This window comes from Pan paniscus, chromosome 5 (assembly GCF_029289425.2).
Source record: "Pan paniscus chromosome 5, NHGRI_mPanPan1-v2.0_pri, whole genome shotgun sequence".
NCBI lineage: Eukaryota > Metazoa > Chordata > Mammalia > Primates > Hominidae > Pan > Pan paniscus.
This window is the reverse complement of record NC_073254.2, coordinates 93233802-93249856: the sequence shown is the minus strand read 5'-3', so window position 1 is coordinate 93249856 and position 16055 is coordinate 93233802. Positions and strand designations below refer to the sequence as shown.

Sequence of the window (16055 nt, the reverse complement as noted above, 5' to 3'; positions counted from 1 at the left end):
AAACAGGCATGAAAAAGGCTTAGTCCTATCCGTGTACTAAATAGTACAATACTTCAATAAATAAAAGGCTGCAGTTTTATTAATGCATGAAAAGACCAATCAATGAAATAGAACAGAAAACCAAAAATACACCCACATATATGCATAGAAATTTAATATTTAATAAAGGGGACAATTCAGATTACTGTGGAAAAGGCGGATTACTCAATCAAGGATTGAATTACCATTGGAATAAACAGGTTATAACCTATTAAAAATCCATTTGAGGCCAGGTGCAATAGGTCACACCTGTAATCCCAGCACTTTGGGAGGCCAAGGAGGGAGGATCACTTGAGCCAAGGAGCTTGAGATCAGCCTGGGCAAGATGGTGAGACCTTGTCTCCACAAAAATAAAAACAATTAAAAAATTGGCCAGGCATAGTGGTCCATGCCTGTAGTCCCAGCTGCTCAGGAGACTGAGGTGGGAAGATAACTGGAGTCCAGGAATTTGAGGCTGCAGTGAGCTATGATCACACCACTGCACTCCAGCCTGGGTGGCAGAGTGAGGCTCTGTCTTCAACAACAACAACAACAACAAACAGTAAAATTAGACTTAAATAGGTAAAATAATAAAAATAATAAAAATTCATTTGAACTATACCTAACAACCTAAATCGAATCACACCTTAGGAACATCAAACATTTAAATGTAAAAAAGAAAACTCAAACCATACCACAGGAAACCATTAGCAAATATTTTATAGTCATGGAATAAGGAGGGCATTCGTAAGAATGAAACAAAATCCACAAACAATAAACATAAAAAGATTCAGGCTGGGCACAGTGACTCATGCCTGTAATCCCAGCACTTTGGGAGGCCCAGGCGGGCAGATCACGTGAGGTTGGGAGTTTGAGACCAGCCTGACTGAGAGGTGACAGCGTGCTGGCAGTCCTCACAGCCCTCGCTCGCTCTCGGCACCTCCTCTGCCTGGGCTCCCACTTTGGCGGCACTTGAGGAGCCCTTCGGCCCACCGCTGCACTGTGGGAGCCCCTTTCTGGGCTGGCCGAGGCCAGAGCCGGCTCCCTCAGCTTGCAGGGAGGTGTGGAGGGAGAGGCGCGAGCGGGAACCGGGGCTGCGCGCGGTGCTTGCAGGCCAGCTGGAGTTCCGGGTGGGCATGGGCTTGGTGGCCCCATACTCGGAGCAGCCGGCCGGCCCTGCCGGCCCCGGGCAATGAGGGGCCTAGCACCCGGGCCAGCGGCTGCGGAGGGTGTACTGGGTCCCCCAGCAGTGCCAGTCCACCGGCGCTGGGCTCGATTTCTCACCGAGCCTTAGCTGCCTTCCGGCGGGGCAAGGGCTCGGGAACTGCAGCCCGCCATGCCTGAGCCGCCCACCCACTCCACGGGCTCCTGTGCTGCCTGAGCTCCCCGACGAGCACCACCCCCTGCTCCATGGCGCCCAGTCCCATCGACCACCCAAGGGCTGAGGAGTGCGACCGCAGGGCGCAGGACTGGCAGGCACCTCCACCTGCAGCCCTGGTGCAGGATCCACTAGGCGAAGCCAGCTGGGCTCCTGAGTCTGGTGGGGACGTGGAGAGTCTTTATATCTAGCTCAGGGATTGTAAATACACCAATCAGCACCCTGTGTCTAGCTCAGGGTTTGTGAGTGCACCAATCGACACTCTGTATCTAGCCGTTCTGGTGGGGCCTTGGAGAACCTTTGTATCCACACTCTGTATCTGGTTAATCTAGTGGGGACGCGGAGAACCTTTATGTCTAGCTCAGGGATTGTAAACGCACCAATCAGCGCCCTGTCCAAAACAGACCACTTGGCCCTACCAATCAGCAGGACGTGGGTGGGGCCAGATAAAAGAATAAAAGCAGGCTTCCCGAGCCAGCAGCGGCAACCCGTTGGGGTCCCCTTCCACACCGTGGAAGCTTTGTTCTTTGCTCTTTGCAATAAATCTTGCTGCTGCTTACTCTTTGGGGCCACACTGCTTTTATGAGCTGTAACACTCACCGCGAAAGTCTGCAGCTTCACTCCTGAAGCCAGCGAGACCACGAGCCCACTGGGAGGAACGAAAAACTCCAGATGCACCGCCTTAAGAGCTGTAACACTCACGGTGAAGGTCTGCAGCTTCAGTCCTGAGCCAGGGAGACCACGAACCCACCAGAAGGAAGAAACTCCGAACACATCCAAACATAAGAAGGAAGAAACTCCAGATGTGCCACCTTAAGAGCTGTAACACTCACCGTGAGGGTCTGCGGCTTCATTCTCGAAGTCAGTGAGACCAAGAACCCACCAATTCCGGACACATGACCAACATGGAGAAAAATCCCGTCTCTACTAAAAATACAAAATTAGCTGGGCATGGTGGCGTGTGCCTGTAATCCCAGCTACTCGGGGGGTTGAGGCAGGAGAATTGCTTGAACCCAGGAGGCGGATGTTGCAGTGAGCTGAGATCGGGCCATCGCACTCCAGGCTGGGCAACAAGAACGAAACTCCGTCTCAAAAAAAAAAAAAAAAAGGCTGAATAATATTCCGTTGTATGTCTAAATCACATTTTGTTTATCCATTCATCTGCTCATCAATTCTTGGGTTGGTTCCACATTTTGGCCACTGTGAATAATGCTATTATAAATACTGGCATCCAAGTATCTGCACTTATTTCAGTCTCTGCTTTCAATTCTTTTGAATATATACCTAAAAATGGAATTGCTGGGTCATAAGGTAATTCTCTAACTTTCTGAGGACACATTAAACTGTTTTCCACAGTGGCTGCACCATTTTATATTCCTACCAGTAATAACAAGGGTTCAAATTTCTCAATATCTTTGCCAACAATTTTGTCTTTTCCATTTTTTCTTTTCTTTTTTCTTTTTTTTGAGATGGAGTCTTCCTCTGTCACCCAGTCTGGAGTGCAGTGGCGTGATCTCAGCTCACTCCAACCTCTGTCTCCCAGGTTCAAGCAATTCTCGTGCCTCAGCCTCCCGAGTAGCTGGGACTACAGGCGCCTGCCACCACAACCAGCTACTTTTTGCATTTTTTTAGTAGAGATGGGGTTTTGCCATGTTGGCCAGGCTGGTCTTGAACTCCTGACCTTAGGTGATCCACCTGCCTTGGCCTCCTAGAGTGCTGGGATTACAGGCATAAGCCACCGTGCTTGGCCCCATTTTTTTGATGACAGCCATTCTAATGGGTATGAACTGGTATCTCATTGTGGTTTTGATCTGCATTTCCCTAATGACTAGTGATGTTGAACATCTTTTCATGTTCTTATTGGCCATTTGTATATCGTCTTTGGAGAAATGTCTATTTAAGTCCTTTGCTTATAATTTATTGTTTGAGATAGGGCCTTGCAATGTTGCCCACGCTGGTCTCGAACTTCTGGGCTCAGCAATCCTCCTGCCTCAGCCTCCTGAATAGTAGGGACTATAAGTGTGTGCCAATGCACTTGGCTACTTTATGTTTCAATTGGGTTGTTATCCTGTATATTTATCTCTTATCAGATACATGATTTGCAAATATTTTTTTCTCATTCTGTGGGTTGTCTTTTCATTCTTCTTCATGTTCTTTGATGCACAAAAGTTTATAATTTTGATGAAATCCAATTCATCTTTTTTGTTGTTGTTGCATATGCTTTTGGAGTCATATCTGAGAAATCATTGCCAAATCTAACATCATGAAGCTTTTGCCCTGTGTTTTCTTCTAACAGTTTTACATTTAGGTCTTTGATCCACTTTAAGTTCTGTATCTGGTATAAGGTAAGGAGGCCAACAACATTCTTTTGTATGTGGGTATCCAGCTTTCCAAGTACCATTTTTTGAAAAGACTGTCCCTCCTCCATCGAATGGTCTTGGCACCCTTGTTGAAACACAGGAGGACTTTAAAGTCAACTCAGATTTCTCAGCTTATTGTCTGGGCTCTTGATAATTGCTTCCTCAGTAAATGACAACATATATCCATGCAGTAGTGCCTATTATATGATAAGGCAAGGACTATTGAGCTAATGAAAGTAAAAAGCTTAGAAGAACACCTGTGGTATGTAGTAAAAAGCTCAACAAATGTTGGTTATTTCATTATTAAGAGTGACATTAGAGTCCAACATCTCCCTTGTTTTCATTAAAGGTTTTAACATATTGCAGAGTTTGTTATATAAGTCAGGCCAAAAGGTACTATACTCTGATCACAACTAATCTTTGGATTTTCTCCCAAGACAGATCTTCATCCACTCCTTTGCTTCTAAGTTTATTTTGCTTCTTATAACAAGTGTTGCACTCAACACCCAAAGATAAACCTTGATCTTAACATATGGCATGCTTTTTGTCAATGCTTTTTGTATGGATACTAAGACCCTTAGGTTGGGTGAGTGTTAGAATGCCATTGCACTGCACTTTAGCCTGGGTAACAAAGCCAGACCTCGTCTCCCCCCAAAAAAAAGAAAAAGAAAAGGGATCTCGCCATGTTGCCCAGGCTGGTCTCAAACTCCTGGTCTCAAGCAATCCTCCCACCTTTGCCTCCCAAAATGTTAGGATTACAGGTATGAGCCACTGCACCCAACCAAAACTTCCACTTCCACTTCACCAAGAAAGTTTCTTTCATTTCAGACTGATTTTCCAAGTGTACTCTAAGAGGGTAACCCTGCCTTTTAGTTGTGTTGATGCCACAACTGTCAGTCTACTTATGAAGTCCAGGATTTAAATGCTAAAGACAAGAGAACCTGAAAAAGGCTTACTCAAACTCCTCTCAGCAAGAGCCCTTAGTCTCCATTCCCACCTTCCTCCAATCCAGCTCACAGTGACCAGTCACGTTACCTTTTTTTTTTTTTTTTTTTGAGACGGAGTCTCGCTCAGTTGCCCAGGCCAGAGTGCAATGGCACAGTCTTGGCTCACTGCAACTTCCACCTCCCAGGTTCTAGCAATTCTCCTGCCTCAGCCTCCCGAGTAGCTGGGATTACAGGCACCCACCATCATGCCCGACTAATTTTTGTATTTTTGTAGAGATGGGGTTTCACCATGTTGGCCAGGCTGATCTTGAACTCCTGACCTCAGGCAGTGACCTCTTTTCTGTACACCGAATTCCTTCTTCAGTACAGACAGTTACTACTTCATTCTTCTCTCAACATTATAATTGTTTTGCGGTTTCTGGGGAGAACTTATCTTACTTATTTCCTTATCTCAAAGGCCTATGCAGAACAGCTAAATAGGTAACTGATGAGAAATATACTACTAGACAAACTCTAACACTCCCTCAACCTAAAGGTCTTAGAAATTTGTTCTGTGACATTTTATTGAAACTACACCCTGCATCCAACCACAAGTAAGGGCTGAATGACTCCTTTTATCCTAGAGTGCACTAGTCTCTGGGATATACATGCACTCCTCAATCAGTTCTCAGATGATTCTGCCTCTAAGAGCAGCAGAAACTACAGGTAATCATCTCTGGGCTTACTTGAAGTTGTGTGCTCATTCCAAAATCTGCCTTGCTCACTCAAGAGTCCAGGTATCACTGGCTTTCGAGGTCATTAGGCAGCATCCAGTCTTTGAAGCAAACCATTCCAGGTTTTTGACTCTGCTTTCCTGTCAATGTCAGCTAGAGGAACTCTTCTCCCTGCCTTGGCCCTGGCTGGTCCTGGTTCCACTCTGGCTCATTTGCTTCCACACCTGGCCTATGATACCACATGACTAATTCCTTCCTGTGTGCCTCTGGCCCAGGCTTGCCAAAGGAATGCACTCAGAGCAGCTCTACCTATTCCTGTCCATCAGTTGCTGGTTGCGCACTGGCACTGCACATACCTGCTCCACAGAATCTTAAACCTTCAGGACTCTACCTGCTCACAGGTCCTGGGTTCCTACAGGTGTTCTTCATCAAGGGTGGGGCCACAGCTTTGCCCCAAGAGGGCAACCTGCCTCCTTGTTCCTGTACTGGCTTGAGACTCCTAGGCTGTGTCTGAACTAGCTGATAGGCCAGAAGCTTTAGGATGAAAAGAATACTGGAGGAGTCCTCAAAGTTAGAACTTTTATTGGTGTCTGTGTCCCCTCACTCATCTTAGCTATCTTGACCCTTCCCTACTTACCTTAATGATTTCGTGATTTCAGTGAAAAAGACGCAACCTAGATAAGATTGCAAGGTCCCATACCTTCCTGGGGGCAGAGTTGACCTCAGACAGGGTCTTGCTTTGTTGCCCAGGCTGGAATGCAGTGGCGTGATCTCAGCTCACAGCAGCCTCAAACTCTCGGGCTCAAGCAATCCTCCCACCTCAGCTTCCCATATAGCTTGGGCTACAGGCGTGCACCACCATGCCCAGCTAATTTTTAAATTTTTTGTAGAGACAAGTTCTCCCTCTGTTGCCCCAGCTGGTTTCGAACTCCTGGGCTCAAGAGATCCTTGCTCTTTGGCCTCCCAAAGTGTTGGGATTACAGGTGTGAACCACTGTGCCCAGCCCGACCTTTTGTAAATACTCCCATCTAATTGTCCAAACGGACTTGAACAAAAGAATCTTCTTCCCAATACTGCCAGGGAGGGCAAAATTCTTCAAATTCATGTTTGAGGCCATAAACGAACAGGAGTAAAATGGAATCCGCAGGAAGCAATGACAAGAAACCCAAAAACATTCATTTCCCTCCAGCCCAAGTGGCAGATGGGATCTCAAATACACCACGGTGTGATGCGTGACAGGCATCCACTGGGGATGTGGAGCATATGGGATCTCAAATACACCACGGTGTGATGCGTGACAGGCATCCACTGGGGATGTGGAGCATTTTAAGTGCCCTGCAGAGGGTGGGCCTGGGTCACCCCCCCCACCCCACCCACCGCGACAACCCTCCCCAGGCAACATTCCTGGGGAGTCTGGACCTCCCTTGGTGGACCGACTCCCGAGGGTCTCTAGGGTTTTTCACCCCATATCGGGGTGAACTGAAGGCATGGGAAGAGGCAGCCCCACAGCCTGGGTCCCCAAAACCCCCTCCGGGCTGAGAGCAAGAGATGCCGCCTGGAGGCCACTCACCAAGCAGCTCCGCTGGCTCAGCAATGGGGGTCGTCCGGGTCTGGGTCATTGCCACTGGCTCGTCCCTCCTCCCACCCTTGCTTCCTGGACTCAAGAGCTGCTGGGCTCTCTGCGTGCCGGCAGTGGGCTCCGCAGGCTGTCTCCTACACAGAGCAGGCAGGAGGAGGGCTCTGGGTTGCTTCCCGCGCCGCAGCCGCGCGCTTCCGGCGGGGTCGCCGCCACTTCCGCTCGAGCGCGCCTCGCGCGGCCGCGGCGCGAGCCGGGACCCCTGGAAGGGTCGAGTGCGCGGCCCAGGAGGTACCGCTGTCTCCTCACAATCGGCCAGGCCTGCAGCCGCCGCCGCCGCCGCCGCAGCCGCCGCCGCCGCCGCCGCCGCCGCCGCCCTACTCAGGGAGTGGCCCAGGCCTGCGGCGCGCCACCCTCACCTCCTTCATTCCTACCGTCAAAGCCCAGCCTTGGCTACCTGACCCCCCTGTGGTCTCGAACTCGGTTAGTCCGGTGAAGGGACAGAGAAGCCTGGGTTCCCGGCGGCATCACTGAGATGCTCAGTCCTGAATTCTGCCCTCCATTAGGATTATCTGCTTTGTGGGATAATTTCCTCATTGGTTGAGTCAGTGAGTTGCGTGTCTGCAAGAGAGCATCCTATCTGGTGGGTCTTCATCTAGATCTTGCACATTTCTTACTAAGTTCATCCTAAGAATATCTTACAGATAAGGAAAGTGAGCTGCAAAGAAGTGTAAAAACAGGGGAAACAGGAGATAGCAGTATAAAGAGAAAAATTAAAACAGATAGTGTGACTTTCCTCTATTGTTAATTGATTTGGGGACATTTTAAACTTATAGAAAGAAAAGAAACACGGGTTTTGTTGACACATCTCAAAACAAAATGGGTGTAACACCTTTAAAATGTAAACTATTGTGCTGGATATGTTTGTATTATTTTGAAGTCATTTAAAGTAATCGCATGAGGTGTTGCCTGCTGTTGGACCAGTAGTTTCTTTTTAGTATTCAAGCAAAGGCATAGTGAGGAAATAGTAAGAAAAAAAGAAGGAATGCTGTAACAGGAAACAAGGGAAAGGAGGAGCAGATGAAAAGGGCAGGAAAGGTTTAACATTTACGTAGCACTTGCTATGCACCAGACACTTTTAAGCTCTTTAAATGTATTAACTCCTCTAGTTCTCACCACAGCCCTATGAAATGGGTATACTATTATCACCTCTGGTTTACAAAGAAGGCAAGTGAGGTCAAGAGAGGTTAAGCAACTGGCCCAAGGTTACACCGTAAGTGGCAAAACCTTTGCTTGAGCACATCAATTTGGCTTTTTTTTTTGAGAAGGGCCTCTTTCCTGCTGCCTAGGCTGGAGGGCTGTGGCACCATCATGGCTCACTGCAGCCCCAACCTGCCGGGCTCAATGAATTCTCTCACCTCAACCTCCTGAGTAGCTGAGACCGCAGGCACATACCACCTTGCCCAGCTAGGCTTTTTTTTTTTTTTTTTTTTTTTTTTTGAGATGGAGTCTTGCTGTGTCACCCAGGCTGGAGTGCAGTGGTGCGATCTTGGCTCACTGCGACCTCTATGTCCCGGGTTCAAGCGATTCTCCTGCCTCAGCCTCCCGAGTAGCTGGGATTACAGGTGCCTGCCACCATGCCCAGCTAATTTTTGTATTTTTAGCAGAGACGGGGTTTCACCACCTTGGCCAGGCTGGTTTCAAACTCCTGACCTCGTGATCCACCCGCCTTGGCCTCCCAAAGTGCTGGGATTACAGGTGCCTGCCACCATGCCCAGCTAATTTTTGTATTTTTAGCAGAGATGGGGTTTCACCACCTTGGCCAGGCTGGTTTCAAACTCCTGACCTCGTGATCCACCCGCCTTGGCCTCCCAAAGTGCTGGGATTACAGGCGCGAGCCACCATTCCCAGCCTATTTTTTTTTTTTTTTTGGTATTTTTTTTATAGTGACAGGGTTTCACCATATTGCCCAGGCGGGTCTCAAATTCCTGGGCTCAAGGGGTCCGCCCGCCTCGACCTCCCAAAGTGTTGGGATTACAGGTGTGAGCCACTGTGCCTGGTCCTAGAGTCTATGCTTATTTTTTTAAAAAAATTTTATTTATTTATTTATTTTTTTTGAGACAGAGTCTAGCTCTGTCACCAGGCAGTGGCGTGATCTTAGCTCACTGCAATCCCCGCCTTCTGGGTTCAAGCCATTCTCGTGCCTCAGCCTCTCAAGTAGCTGGGATTACAGGCATGCGCCACCATGCCCAGCTAATTTTTGTATTTTTAGTAAAGACGGGGTTTCACCATGTTGGCCAGGCTGGTCTCAAACTCCTGACCTCAGGTAATCTGCTCACCTCGGCCTCCCAAAGTGCTGGGATTACAGGCGTGAGCCACCATGCCTGGCCTATGCTTCTAATCACCACACTATATTTCCTCTAAAGAGAGGGCAAGACTTGAATCAACTGGATTTGATGCTACTGAGTAGGAGTAGACAAGAGAGGTTTGCAAGGTAATTACTCTTCCATGATGTGAGATTATGGGCTAAAATGTTTCATAGAACAAAAATGCCATGAATAAAGTTTAAAAAGAGGAAACATACAGTGCACAAAGAATTAACATCTGGAATAGATAGTGAAAACAAATATATATAAGAAAAAGACAACCCTACAGAGAAATGGGCAAATGTATAAATAGACAATAGATGAAGAAGTAAGAATGAAATAAAACTGACCAGATAAAAAAGATGCTTAACTGCACTAGTGATGCTGGCATGCAAAGCAAAAAAATAGAGAGATCCATTTTCTCCCACACTGGCTAAAACTGAGATTTGAAAATATCAATTTTGTGGAAAAGTGAATATTCTTAGTAGAAGTATAAATCAGGATAGCCACTGCTAGGGGTGGGGGTAGATTTGGCAGTATTAATTGAAGTTAAAATATTAAAATTAATCTTTGAAGTAATATTGATTATACTGAAGAACATTGCTTCAGACATTCTAATTTAACTTTTTTATTCTACAGATAAACAGGTGTTCAAAAAGAGGTATGCAAAATATTTAAATGGAAATTTTTTTGCATAATAGTTTAAAATTAGAAAAATATAATTTCAGCAGATAAAGAAACTATGGTAATAGTTTACTCATTCTCTAAACAAATATTTGTTGATTGCTTACTAGGTATAAGGCATTATTCTGAATATTGAGGATAAATTGACAGTTATCTTTGTGAACTAGAGAAAGATGATAGGGTGGGTTAGGGGCTAATTAACATTGCCCAGCCCAGAGCCTTCCCCTTAATTTTTTGTTACATCTTGATAGAATGATTTCAATTTGTTCTGTAAATCACACTGGACTCCCCTGTAATGATTACAGAAAGAAAAATGTTTTTTATATGGATATATGGGTATACCCCAATTTGAAGGCATAAAGGCACAATAGCGGACTCTAAAGTAGGAATGAGGAAAGCTGGAAAGGAGGGGGCTATGCTGATATAGACCATCAAGAAAAGCTTGAAGAGATGTCCCAAATACCCTGATGACTTACTTTTCACTGAAATGCAAAGAAATTGGCATCTTAGATATGCTTCCAAAGATTGTGCCCTACCCCCTGGACAGCTTTTAATGAAGGCAGGACTACAGCAAGAGAAACAGCCAGATAATTGGTTAAAAAGAAAGACTTGCAGGGGTTTGTTTCTTATTATGTTTATATGGTAAATGCCTAGTTAGGACAAAGACAAAGAGCTTAAACATGGTTTGCTCACACTCTCCCTGGTGAATAGATTCAATTACAAAAGAGATTGATGTCTCAACCATAGCAAAAACCTTGTCAAGCTCTCAACTGAGACCACAACATGCTTGTTTAAAAGTGTGGAGAAGGGGCCAAGAGAGGAAACAACATGACAAGGAGTTTATAAATCTAAAGGATGACTTTCTTGCTGCATGTAACTAGTATGTGACTGCTTCTGCATTCCCTTCGATCTATCCTTGGCTTTCTCAATGTGAATATTTTTGTTCTAAAAATTGGGGACCAAATCTGGTCCTCTCAAGGAGAAGTAAGAAGAACCCCAATGTCTTTCTTCTTCCAGCTAATTTAAAATAATTGGATTTAGCCAGGTGTGGTAGTGCATGGCTGTAGTCCTAGTTATTCAGGAAGCTAGGGCAGGAGGATGGCTTGAGCCCAGGAACTCCAGGCTAGTGCACTATAACTGCACCTATGAATAGCCACTGCACTCCAGCCTGGGCGACAGAGCGAGACTCCGTCTCAAAAAAAAAAAAAAAAAGCATATTGGATTTGTCAGCAGAAAGCCTTCCAAAATGAGGAAAGATGGGACCTGGACTTGAGTGCCAACTCTAGAATCACTTTCATAGCGACACGGGAAAGTAAAACACTATCTGAATCTCAAAATATTCTGTCTTAAGCCATCAGGTTCCCTTAAGAGCATGTTGGTCCCAGTATTGCCCTGGTGGTGAGTAGGAAGAAGCAGGGCCCCAGGGAATTTGTGTAAGGCTCCTGAGCAGCAGATTCTATTAAAAATTCTTCCTGCAAGCCCTGCCCTTGCAATTACTGCCATTCCTCTCACCAGTGGGTTCCCGTTGGGTCAGGCCTCTACCCCTAGCCACTCAAAGCTTGAGACCATAGTAGGCAGCCCAATAGGCCCTTCCAGACAGTCTCCATCTGCTGGATGAGCAGCTCACCTGTGTCTTAGGGAAAGGCAGAAGGCTCACAGCCTTGCACTCAGGCACATTAACTTATGTGATCCAGCAACTGCTGGGAATTAGGAATGATTAATACCATTTTACAGGTAGGGAAACTGATGGTGAGAGATAGATACCTTTTCTGAGGTCACACAGAAGTGCTTTTTGAATCTAGGTTTCAGAGTTGATCACCCCCTCCACCTTCCGCCTTTGGCCCTTGGATTCTCAGTAAGAAATCTTTTAATCTTGTGGAATGGTCAAATGCATCCTTCCTACTAACAGCATGAGCTGTGATGCAGAGACTCAACGTTCACTTTAACTGGGCTAACACTTATTTGATTCTTTCTTGTAGGTCAAGCAGCAGTAGTAGGAGACCTTTTGCTGATATATTTGCTTATTCTAGATATTTCTTTTTTTTTTTCTTTTTTGAGACAGGGTCTCTCTCTGTCACCTAGGCCGGAGTGCAGTGGCATAATCATGGCTCACTGCAGCCTCAACTTCCCAGGCTCAAGTGATCCTTCCACCTTAGTCTCCCAAGTAGTTGATACTATAGGTGCGTGCCACCACACCTGGCTTGCTTAATTACTACTTACTTACTTACTTATTTATTTATTTAGAGACGGAGTCTCGCTCTCTTGCCCAGGCTGGAGTGCAGTGGCACGATCTCAGCTCACTGCAACCTCTACCTCCCGGATTCAAGTGATTCTCCTGCCTCAGCCTCCGGAGTAGCTGGGATTACAGGTGTGCACCACCACGCCCAGCTAATTTTTGTGTTTTAGTAGAGACAGAGTTTCACCATGTTGGCCAGGCTGGTCTCGAACTCCTGACCTCAAGTGATCCGCCCACCTTGGGCCTCCCAAAGTGCTGGGATTATAGGCGTGAGCCACTGTGCCTGGCCCAATTTATTTTTATTTTAAAAATTTTTAGTAGAGATGAAGTCTCACTATGTTGCCCAGCCTGATCTTGAACTCCTGGCCTCAAGCAATTCTCTTGTCTTGGCTTCCCAGCGTGCTGGGATTACAGGTGTGAGCTACCATGCCTGGCCTAGATATTTCATATATATGAAATCATACTGTTTGTCTGAGGGTCAAAGAGTTTTACTTGGCCATGAATATCAAACAGCACAAGTTGCTCTTAACTATTTAAAGATGAATTATAATCAAGAACCAAAAAGGGCCAGGCACGGTGGCTCACGCCTGTAATCCCAGCACTTTGGGAGGCCGAGGCAGGTGGATCACGAGGTCAGGAGATTGAGACCATCCTGGCCAACATGGTGAAACCCTATCTCTACTAAAAATACAAAAATTAGCCGGGTGTGGTAGCGTGCACCTGTAGTCCCAGCTACTCGGGAGGCTGAGGCAGGAGAATCTCTTGAACCTGGGAGGCGGAGGTTGCAGTGAGCCGAGATCGTGTACTCCAGTCTGGCGAAAGAGTGAGACTTCGTCTCAAAACAAATAAACAAACAAACAAAAATTCCCAACCATGAGCCCAGACACCCTCAATTGGTTGCTATTGTTAGAGAATCCCCAAACCAAATTCCTAAGGAAGGCCATGCCTTGCTTTTTGTTTTTGTTTATTCTTTTGAGACAAACTCTACTCTGTCACCCAGGCTGGATTGCAGTGGTATGATGAAAGCTCACTGAAGCCTTGACCTCCTGGGCTCAAGCAATCTTCCCACCTCAGCCTCTCAAGTAGCTGGGACTATAGGTGCATGCCACCATGCCCAGCTAATTTTTGTATTTTTTATAGAGATGGGGTTTTGCCATGTTGCCTAGGCTGGTCTCAAACTCTTGAGCTCAAGCTGTCTGCCTGCCTCAGCCTCCCAAAGTGTTAGGATTACAGGTTTGAGCCACCGTGCCCCACTGGCCATGCCTTTTAATATATATTAGTCAGAACCTTCTTTGGGAAATTTTTTGTAAGGATCAGCTGGTAATTTTAATTATGTTAACTCAGGTGCACCTCTAGATAACTTACTTAAAGCATTTTATTTTATAAACACTAAGCCCATGCGTTAGTAGAATGAATATAAACCTTAGCATGAGGAGAGCTGGGTTCCAGTTCGAACTCCATTCACTAGTTAGACACCTATTGAAACTTATCTTAAAAGTTTCCTGATAGTAAAATGGGGATAACGGGAGTGTGGATTATATGAGATGAGACATGTGGAAATGTCTTATAACAACAGGCACCTTTCTCCTACCATGTTGTTATTATTGTCACATATTTGGCTGAGAAGAAAATGTGCAGTGCTAAAGTGTGAAGTCACCAGTTACACCAGCTATGTTTGGCAGATTATGCTTACGTATTGGTAAACTGGCTGTTAATAGTTGTTAGAAGTTTCTATCCTGCTGCTTTTTGTTGACCAAATATCATTTGTAACGCCAGACTCCCTGACTGGCTTATGTCTAAACCTGGAGCGAGTCTATAAAGCAAATGTTGAAAGAGTTCAGATTGTTCACAGACTGCCAGTAAAAATTGTCTACACATAATGGCCATTTTTTAATGGGAGAATAATATTTTCCATAAGTTTATAAATAATATACTCAACAGTTGTTCAATGAAGCTATTTTCTAGAAATGAATTGTTCAATGTTATAATGCCCCTGAGGCCTAGCACAGCACCTGCCGAATAGTAGGCACTAAGTAATTATTTGTTGAATAAATGAATGAAAGTCTTTTTAATGGCTAGCAATTTATTCTAATATTGAATAAAAAAGGACCTGTAAAGGAGTGAAGCACATTCAAAATTACTAGGCCTAAGGAGATAAATGTATATGCCTGACCTTTGGAAAGTAATCCACTTTGATTTTACTAAAACATTCCTAGGGAAGAATCTCATGATTGTCTAAGGTACCACAGTATTTCTAACTCCATTCAGACTTCAGGCTCGACAATCATGGCTCTGCAAGTCTGTATAAACTTCAGTGTAGTTTAAGGAGTCTGACCTCTTTTTTTTTTTTTTTTTTTTTGAGACAGGGTCTCACTCTGTCACCCAGGCTGGAGTGCAGTGGCGTGATCTCAGCTCACTGCAACCTCCACCTCCCAGGTTCAAGCGATTCTCCAGTCTCAGCCTCGTGAGTAGCTGGGATGAAAGGTGCCCGCCACCGTGCCCAGTTAATTTTTGTATTTTTAGTAGAGATGGGGTTTCACTGTGTTGGCCAGGCTGGTCTTGAACTCCCGACCTCAGATGATCTGCCCACCTCGGCCTCCCAAAGTGCTGGGATTACAGGCATGAGCCACCATGTCTGGTCTGACCTGTCACTTTCTAATGACCGCAAGCAATGATCCCACTGAAGGATGCTTGTCTGAAGCATTTTCTTGAGGAAACTGGTTGGAAAAAAAAAAAAAAAGCCAGGTGTGGTGGCTCATGCCTATAATCCCAGCACTTTGGGAGGCCAAGAAGGCGGGTGGATCACCTGAGGTCAGGAGTTCAAGACCAGCCTGGCCAACGTGGTGAAACCCTGTCTCTATTAAAAATGCAAAAATTATCTGGGCGTGGTGGCGTGCCCCATAATCCCAGCTACTCGGGAGACTGAGGTGGGAGAATTGCTTGAACCTAGGAGGCAGAGGCTGCAGTGAGCCAAGGTCTCACTACTGCACTCCAGCCTGGGTGACAGAGCGAGAGACCCCTTCTCAAAAAAAAAAAAAAAAAAAAGTTTATTTTTTTTTTTAGTAAACCAATAATTGAAAAAAATTCAGCTAAGTCATTTTCATTTGAATTTAAAATTTTGTTTTTTGAATATATATCTTTATTGAGCTCAAAATTCAAAAAGTGCCTTTAATGAAAAAGATACTCTCTAAGTCCTGTCTGTCAGCTATACAGTATCATTTCTTGTAAGAAACCTGTTTCTTTTTTTTTTTTCTTTTTGAGACGGAGTCTCGCTCTTGTTCCTCAAGCTGGAGTGCAATGGCGCGATCTCCACTCACTGCAAACTCTGCCTCCCGGAGTCACGCCATTCTCCTGCCTCAGCCTCCCGAGTAGCTAGGACTAAAGGCGCCTGACACCGTACCCAGCTAATTTTTTGCATTTTTAGTAGAGACGGGGTTTCACTGTGTTAGCCAGGCTGGTCTCAATCTCCTGACCTCGTGATCCGCCCACCTCGGCCTCCCAAAGTGCCGGGATTACAGGCATGAGCCACCGCTCCTGGCCATAAGAAACCTGTTTCTAATTTATTGTGTATCCTTAGTTCTCAGATAAATACACATACACAATTTCTTTTCTTCTTTTTTCTGTATAGATAGCATCATACAATACACTCTTTAGCACCTTGCCATTTTTTAACTCAGTATATCTTGTGGATGGTTGCATTTTAGAGCAGAAACACTTTCTTGTAATTTCTTATAGCTACGTAGTCTTTTATTTATTTATTTATTTATTTATTTATTT

At 45.4% G+C, this 16055-nt stretch overlaps 3 protein-coding genes across 8 annotated transcripts in view; 2 read left to right on the top strand and 1 right to left on the bottom strand.

Annotated features, from left to right (window-relative positions):
* Window positions 1–7124, bottom strand: part of KHDC3L (KH domain containing 3 like, subcortical maternal complex member) — a 100886-nt gene extending 93762 nt beyond the window's left edge. The window contains exon 1 of one of the 2 annotated variants that reach the window (XM_034962376.3): window positions 6987–7124. The gene's annotated coding sequence lies outside the window, so the exon portion shown is untranslated. The remainder of the gene's footprint in view (window positions 1–6986) is intronic. The other variant, XM_034962377.3, reaches the window with a different exon arrangement.
* The window catches only part of KHDC1 (KH domain containing 1), a 68845-nt gene that overhangs the window by 39623 nt on the left and 13167 nt on the right, over window positions 1–16055 (top strand). For 2 of the 4 annotated variants that reach the window (XM_008961759.4, XM_034962371.3), the window contains exon 1: window positions 7497–7635. The exons of 1 other annotated variant lie outside the window; for it this stretch is intronic. The gene's annotated coding sequence lies outside the window, so the exon portion shown is untranslated. Of the gene's footprint in view, window positions 1–7342; window positions 7476–7496; window positions 7636–16055 lie in introns of those variants that run through there. One more of the 4 variants, XM_008961760.4, reaches the window with a different exon arrangement.
* Window positions 7350–16055, top strand: part of KHDC1L (KH domain containing 1 like) — a 39991-nt gene continuing 31285 nt past the window's right edge. Inside the window, exon 1 of one of the 2 annotated variants that reach the window (XM_003809535.5) lies at window positions 7350–7475. The gene's annotated coding sequence lies outside the window, so the exon portion shown is untranslated. Of the gene's footprint in view, window positions 7476–7502; window positions 7636–16055 lie in introns of those variants that run through there. The other variant, XM_055113876.2, reaches the window with a different exon arrangement.